The sequence below is a fragment of the Neofelis nebulosa genome, chromosome 10 (assembly GCF_028018385.1).
Source record: "Neofelis nebulosa isolate mNeoNeb1 chromosome 10, mNeoNeb1.pri, whole genome shotgun sequence".
Lineage (NCBI taxonomy): Eukaryota > Metazoa > Chordata > Mammalia > Carnivora > Felidae > Neofelis > Neofelis nebulosa.
In genome coordinates this window covers 31,278,739-31,286,624 of record NC_080791.1, presented here as the reverse complement: position 1 = coordinate 31,286,624, position 7,886 = coordinate 31,278,739, and positions in this window count along the sequence as shown.

Below are 7,886 nucleotides of genomic sequence, written 5' to 3'. Positions count from 1 at the left end.
ATAAATGTATTACAAGTAACCCATCTTATCCCCAATAGAGTAAGTAATAAATATTTTTCTGAGTAATGAACAGGGAAGCATCATGTCAACCTCTAGGACATGAACTTCATGTGATCCGATTAAAGGGTAAGGCCACAATTACATCAAATTCCCATCAATGCAGAGAATGATGAGCTATAAAAGTCACATGTGCATGCATGTTTTTGCCTGTCCAGCCACAGGTACACATGAATATCCCAGGCTTGCTGTAGGAATTTGTCTTTTCTCTCAATTTTGACACTATATCCCCTTAGTAATTAACTCCTACTGACCCCACATACAAAATGGCTGTTGATGCATCAATTCATTTCCCTTCATTGTGCTTTTATGTGAAGTCAGTCTTCACTGTTGAAAGACTGGAGCATAGCCCTAACTGCAGAAGTTGGGGAGAGAGACCTGAGAGAAGGCTCAGGAAATGACTTCCCACCTTGCCTCCTCTATGAACCCTTTCCTAAAGCAGTCTCACCATGTAAAATTGGCCACTACATTCTGTTCACATGTATTCACTCTTGTGCATTCCTTTATAGTGCACTTCTTTGTATTCTTCACTATGTTTCTGGATTAATCTTAGAGGTGACAGCTGATTTCTCTCTCTATCCCTAGCTCCATGTTCAGTATCTTGTGAGAAACTTTGTAAATATTGGCTGAATTGAAGAAAAAATGAGGTTATGATTCAATTTGAATAAATTACTCTGATTGAAGCACCAATGAATAGTTAGGAATAGGTCAATTGTTTTTTTTTTTCGAAATAAGATAGGAAATTATTTTTTCTGTTGACATGTCAATAAGAAAAAACCAGGTTATCAAAGAAGCATGTTATCTCTCCTTGATATTTACACAAAAGAGTTCAAAACTAATGGCCACATAAAAATTTACACATGGATGTTTATAGCACCTTTATTCATAACTGCCAAAACTTAGAAGAAACCAATATGTCCTTCAGTAGGTGAATGGAGAAGTAACTCTGGTACTTCCACATAATAGAAAATTATCCAGAACCAAAAAGATATGAGCTATCAAGCCATAAAAAAGACTTGGAAGAAACTTAAATGCATATTAATAAGCAAAAGAAGTCTTATTACTAAGTGAAAGAGTCTATAAACTGTATGATTCCAATTATATGGCATTCTGGAAAAGGCATTTAGAAGTAACATTTATAAGGGTGCCTGGGTGACTCAGTCAGTTAAGTGACCAACTTTTGATTTTGGCTCAGGTCGTGACCTTACAGTTGTGACACTGAGCATGGCTATTGGGCTCCATACTGAGCGTGGAGCCTGCTTGGGATTCTGTCTCTCCCTCTCTATCTGCCCTTCCCCCCTCATGTTCTCTCTCTCTCTCTCTCTCTCTCTCTCTCTCTCTCTCTCTCAAAATAAATAAATAAATAAACCAGAAAAAAGTAACATTTATTGAGTACTGACTATATTCAAAGGCTTTGCATAGGGCTTTACATATATGGTGAAGTTAGGTATCACCACTCCTGTTTTGCAGATAAAGAAACCAAGGTTTAGAAAGGTTAAGTAACTTACCCAAGGTTATAAATCAGTATGCAGCAGTATTTTGACACAAAATTTCCTTCTCTGAGCCGTCCCATCTTTCTATCTTTCAGAGCACATTTCTCTCCAGAGGACATTGCATGGGGCTGCCCAAACACCAGACCTCCTGCTAGCAGCACTGCATTAGCTAAAGAGATCCCCAGAGGGATCAGTCATGGAGTTCTGAGAACATTCTTTCCAGGCTGTATGTGCTAGGCTTGGTAAGCCACAGTGTATTCACCTCATTTCATAAATGGAAAACACAGGATTCTCCATCATAAAATACTACATGTCCATTCGCATACACAGATTGCTTCCTGATTAATATATTTGTTTATTGTCTGGCCTTCTAGAAAGTGAATGTCACAATTTTCTGTCTTGTTCTTTATTGTATCTTCAGTGTATATACCCACTAATTAATGTAGCCTACTAATGAATGAATAAAATGAACAAGTGAGTGGAAAAATACATGGATATATTGTCTTACTACTTACACTGTAAAGGCAGCCAAATATTATTAACCTCATATTATAGACAAGAAAAAAGAATCCACGGAGGTTATGTGACTTGCCTAGATCACAGTTTATGTTGTTTGGTCTCCTGAAAAGACCCAGCTCATTTGGCACCTGGCCTGTGAGACCCTTGCCCAGCCTCTGCCAGAGAAGCAGTGGAGAGAGCCACAGCAGAGAAGAACTTCACTGAGGCCTTAAACATTTCAGATCCAAACAGAGTGTGGAAACACAAGCACCACTAGACTCACTGGGAAGAAAATAAATAATAAAATGGAAAAGAAAATGTAAGGAAAAAGAAACACAGGAGAGGAAAATAAAAATCAGTCTTACAAATTATGAAATGAAATGAACCTAATCTAGGAGGTTCTGGTGTTTTGTAGAACAAAGATACAATGGCTTTGCAACAAATTGGCAGCTCAGACACAACTTTCTGACCTCAGGACGCCCATGGAAACCACAGCCTATAGGCTGTGAGCCTATCGGCAGTCAATGGAGAAATTGGTTGCAGACCTGCCCTGCCCCAGGCTGCTGCTTCTTGCCAGCCTGGTGGCTCTCATCAGCAACCTCCATAGATATCTGCATAATGTAAACAGTCTCCTCTCTTTTGCTTCTAAAGAATGAAACTCAAGAGATCACGATGATATTTTCATCTTCTTTGTGTGACTCAGGAATTTTAAACCAGTTCCCTGATCATTCTGGGTTTTTCTGCATGAGCAAAAGGTGGCTGAGGAAGAGTCAAGGGCAGAGATAGTGCCAGTAGTGCAACTTCCTGACAGCGCTCCTGTGCTGCTGTCCTGGGAAGAGTAGACCCACTGGACATAACCCTCCCCTGATGGGCTCCCAGAAAACTGTCTCTGAAGTGCTTGGGTGTAAGGGCATTTAAACCTTCCTTCCAAAAAGCCCCCCAGAAAGCAGGAACACTTTTGTTTCTTCCCCAAGAGATGTTATTCCATCCTGCTCAGGGGGATGAGTGTGCATATGTGTGCACACACATGTAGACACTCCCCAGTGCACATTCTTACAAGCAGATAGCTTCAGGGAGAACATACCAGAGGAAGCATATTGAGGTCTACCAGTTGTCAGCCATCAGGAATAAATCACCCAGAAGAGCCACCTGGCTGTGCACATTCATGTCAAGTCCTGTTACATGAGCAGCACAAGGTTAGCCAATGCAGGTAGGAAACAGCCAAAATGGCCTCAGTGTGAGTGAATCAAAGCTGCCTGGTGTAGACAGAACACCGTCTCCTTATGAGACATAAGGGTCCTGGCTGTTACGCCTCCTTCCCTATGACCACTCAAAACTTCTTTGGATCTCAGTTTCTTGGTCTGTTGGATGAGAGGGATAAAACTTTCACTGCAGAGTTCAAAAGTTTTGTTATGTATGTATGTGAAGATCAAATAAGATAATAAATCAGAAAACATTTTGAGAAAGCATAAAGTAATAAGTTAAAAGTGTCATGAGGGATATACAGACCTTGGTCCAGGGGTTTCTGGTCTGAGGATGATGTTGGAAGAAAAAGAGTGATAATGCTTTGAATGTGCAAATGGGCAAGGTTCTAGAGGTTCAGGACAGAACCCTGGGGCGGGGGTTGGGGGAGGGGCAAGTTGTTAACACAACTCAAAGAACCTTGAGCTTCTATGCAAGGAAGGCATTGGCAGTTCTACATTATTTCTGGAAGTGGTAGGAGGAAAATAACTGAAATATCTGTGAGTGGGGTTTGGTTTAAAATTAGAAAAAAAAAAATTCCAGGAAGCAATGATAGCAGAGGTAATACTGCAGAAGGTTGACCAAAGAGCTAGAGTAACCATCTTATATAAGAGATGCTGGGGCCTCTGAGAAATGGACAGAATGTGGAAGACCTCAGAAATCATGTATTTCCAAGATGCAATAAAACAAAAGCTAATATTCACTGCTTACTAAGTGGCAGGCACCATGTACAGTCTTTACAAGTACTACATAATTAAATCCTATCTCAACCCTATCATTATCCCATTTTAAAGATGGGGCTTAAAAAAAGCTGAGTAACTCTTTAGAGTCAGGTGTGTAGACTGTTTTCCAAGTTCTCAGATTGGTAGGCCCCTTGAGGACAATGTAGCCAACAACTTCTATGGGAGCACAAGGAGAGAAAAGGAAACTCAGTCAATAATTGGCATCAGAGACTAGTGCCCCCAGATGACACTGATATTCTTGACAGTGTAGCTGCCAATATTTCTTCACCAAGATAAATGTGTTTCAGGCAAGCATCCTATCTCTTTGGGTCAGTGATGGACAGCTCACTAATGCACCTAGCAGAGTGCTTAACACATAACAACACGTAGCAAAATTATGTGAAAGAATAGTGGAGGTCTCTCATCTTATTTATTTTATTGTAGTAAAAGCACTTAACACGAGATCTACCCTCGTAGCAAAATTTTAAATGCTCAATATAATAGTGTTAACTACAGGCACTGCGTTGTCCAGCAGGTCTCTAGAATTTATTCATCTTGCATAACTGTAACTTTATAAGTGCCGCCGCCCTCATCCCCTGGAAATACCATTCTACTCTCTGTTTCTATAAGTGTGACTTATTTATTTATTTATTTATTTTTAAGTTTATTTATTTATTTTAAGAGAGAGAGTACACACATGCGAGCAAGGGAGGGGCAGAGGGAGAGGGAAACAGAGAGAATCCCAAGTAAGCTCTGTGCTGTAAGCTGGAGCCCCACATGGGACTTGATTTCATGACTCTGAGATCATGACCTGAGCCGAAGTCAAGAGTCAGGTGCTTAGCTGACTGAACCACCCAGGCACGCCCCACATTTTCTTTATCCATTTATCCACTGATGAACACTTATGTTGTTTCCATATCTTGGCTTCTATGAAAAATATAGCAATGAGCATGGAAGTGAAAATACCCCTTTGAGATTGTAATTTCAGTTCTCTTAAATATGCAGAAGTGGGATCATAGGGTAGTTCCATTTTTAGTTTTTGAGAAAACTCCATACTACTTTCCATAGTAATTGCATCATTCTACATTCCCACCAACAGTGCACAGGGTTTCAATTTCTACATCTTCATCCACATTTGTTAAATTTAGGGTTGTTTGTTAATAGCCATCCTAACAGATGTAAGATGATATTGGGGTTTTAATTTGTATTATCCTGAGGATGAGTGACTTTGAGTGTCTTTTCATGTGCTTGTTTGCCATTTGTACATCTTCTTTGGAGAAATATCTGTTGAAGGCTTTTACCATTTTTTAATTGGGTTGTTTTTTGCTAGAAGATTTGAAAGTGAGAACCAGAGAGGATGAATGATTTGCTCAGGGTCACACAGCTTTGTGGGCATACTGCCATCCACATCATACTGACTCTGGACTCTGTCAGTTTGCCAGGCCCAACCTGCCAGACTCTTGTGATTAAAAGGAAAAAAGCAAACTATTCTCAGTCCTTCTCTCACTCAGTGGCAGAGCTTTGGAAGCCACTTCTCCAAAAAAATAAAATAATAAAATAAAATAAAATAAGATAAAATAAAATAAAATAAAATAGCTAGTGGGTAGAGAGATTTCATTAAAATATGTTTACCTTGTAACACCTCCTGCAGTCCAAATGCTAGAAACACTTTGCTAAGCAGCTGTGAGACAGAGGCACACATAAAATTAGTCACAGAATCTTTCTCAGGTATCTGTCAGTTTTCTATGAGGATATGGAGTTGCTGGAGAGGTTGGGGGCACAAAAGAAAAGAGATAGGTGTGGACTTGGGGAATCTGCTTGGCTATATAAACAACCTTGTTAGTCCAGAAGTACCATGGTTTTAGCACTGAAAATTCTGCATCCTGGGAAACCCATTTGTGGAGTGCAAAGGTCCTGGTTTTAGGGAATGGATACAGAAGTTTAAGGAAAATATACAAAACTCATATAGCAGTTCCCCAAAACAGGGGCTAGGAGTAATACTGGTTTGAGTGTGACACAGATTAGCTGCCTTACAGAGTCACTGTTATCCTATTAATGCTGGCAACCATGACTTGCAGCTCCCACCAAAGTTGTGTAAGCATCCTGCATGCTTTAGAACAATGTGGCTTACATGTGCAATTATTGTGTAATGGTGATCAGTAACCTCATCTGTGACATTGCTTGTGGAGTAATTGTTATATATCATGCCAGAATGTGTGAATATTTTGACCATGTTTCCTGAGAGTTAAGATCATGAAAATGAGAACAGTTACAATACTAATGTCAGTATGATCCAGACATTACCAAAAAAGAGTTTTATTTTAATGACAGATGGACAGACACACACAACTGAATTTGGCAGGTAAATACTTGAAGCAGAGCACTCTGCACAACATACAGAAAATGACTGGGGACTTGGCATGACGAAGGGGATGAGAAAGTGCATACAGAAACTGAATGTCACAAGTCTCACAAGTACAGGCTCAGACAGGCAAGTACTTCTAAATTAATTAAAAGTTTTCATCTCCTGGGGTGCCTGGGTGACTCAGTCTGTTAATCGTCTGACTTTGTTTCTGCTCAAGTCATGATCTCATGATTCGTGAGATCAAGTCCCACAACAAGCTCCACACTGACAGCACAGAGCCTTTTTGGGATTCTCTCTCTCTCTCTCTCTCTCTCTCTCTCTCAAAACCAATAAATAAACATTTAAAAAAGTTTTCATCTCCCAGAAAGATACCAAATCTCAGTTGTAAATAGTAATGCCTGAATTAGCTTGGACTTACAGCATGAATGAAGATGCATTATTGTTTTCTTGTATTGTTCTCTTAATTGCTCTTTGAGACCAAGTGAAGTTATATTTCTTCATTTATAAGTTGCAACTACAATGACCAATGGGAGAACAAAAAGAAAATCTTGATAGATGTGTCAATCCTTGCAATTTAGAGCTGTTTCTGTCACATCTTACCAACAATCATGTTTTGTACAGTGTATCAAGTGATGTGTAGAATCACATCAACAACAACAAAAAATGGTCCTCAAACTCTTAGGTATTTTGCTTTGGGTAAAAGAAATAGTTTCAAATCATCTCAATTTCTATGAATATTTTAATGAAACCAAGAAGATATTTGACTGTACAAACATAAATTAGACTTTGCTCATATATCTTCATATTCAACACACTGTAAATGTGAATTTTGGCAAATTCGGTTCATTCTGTAAACTTACCAAAGAAAATGAAAAACGGCATACCTGTTAACTGTTCTGCACACTTTGTACACAACACTACTTCAGTGGTGTGCAGTTTGCTTCCCTATGAGATTGGGTCACTTTTCAGTTCCTCATTAATGGGCAGAAGCACTTATAAAAATTTCTTACTTGATGAAGTTAGAAATCTTTTTCTCAGTCATAGGCTTACCATATTCCTGACATTGTTTTAGAAGTGTTGGCCTGCCATCAGCTCATATTTTTCAACTATGAACCAGAATGACCTTGTCTAACTTCAAAATACACTAGGGATGAGAATGGGAAAACAAAGATTACAGTAAAATAAAAAAAAATTATGCTATTTCTCTGCACTGTGAAGAGGCCATAGGAATGAAGAAGATGAGCAGATTTTACCTAAGCTGTTGGGTGTTATGTGTGGGTTTCAACAAAAATTCAAAATGGTTCAATTTTTATTGTAAGACCACTTTTTTACTCAAAATAATGTCACTAGAAAACAGCAGCCAAGTTAACCAGAATTTTCTCAATTTCTTCAGTAAAACTGTAACTTGTTTTGAATCCAACTTTGATTTCACAAGTTTTACTCTGTGCTATAAAATAATTTCCTCTGAAAAAGAAAGATTTAACTTTTGATGGAATGCAGTGTGCCTTA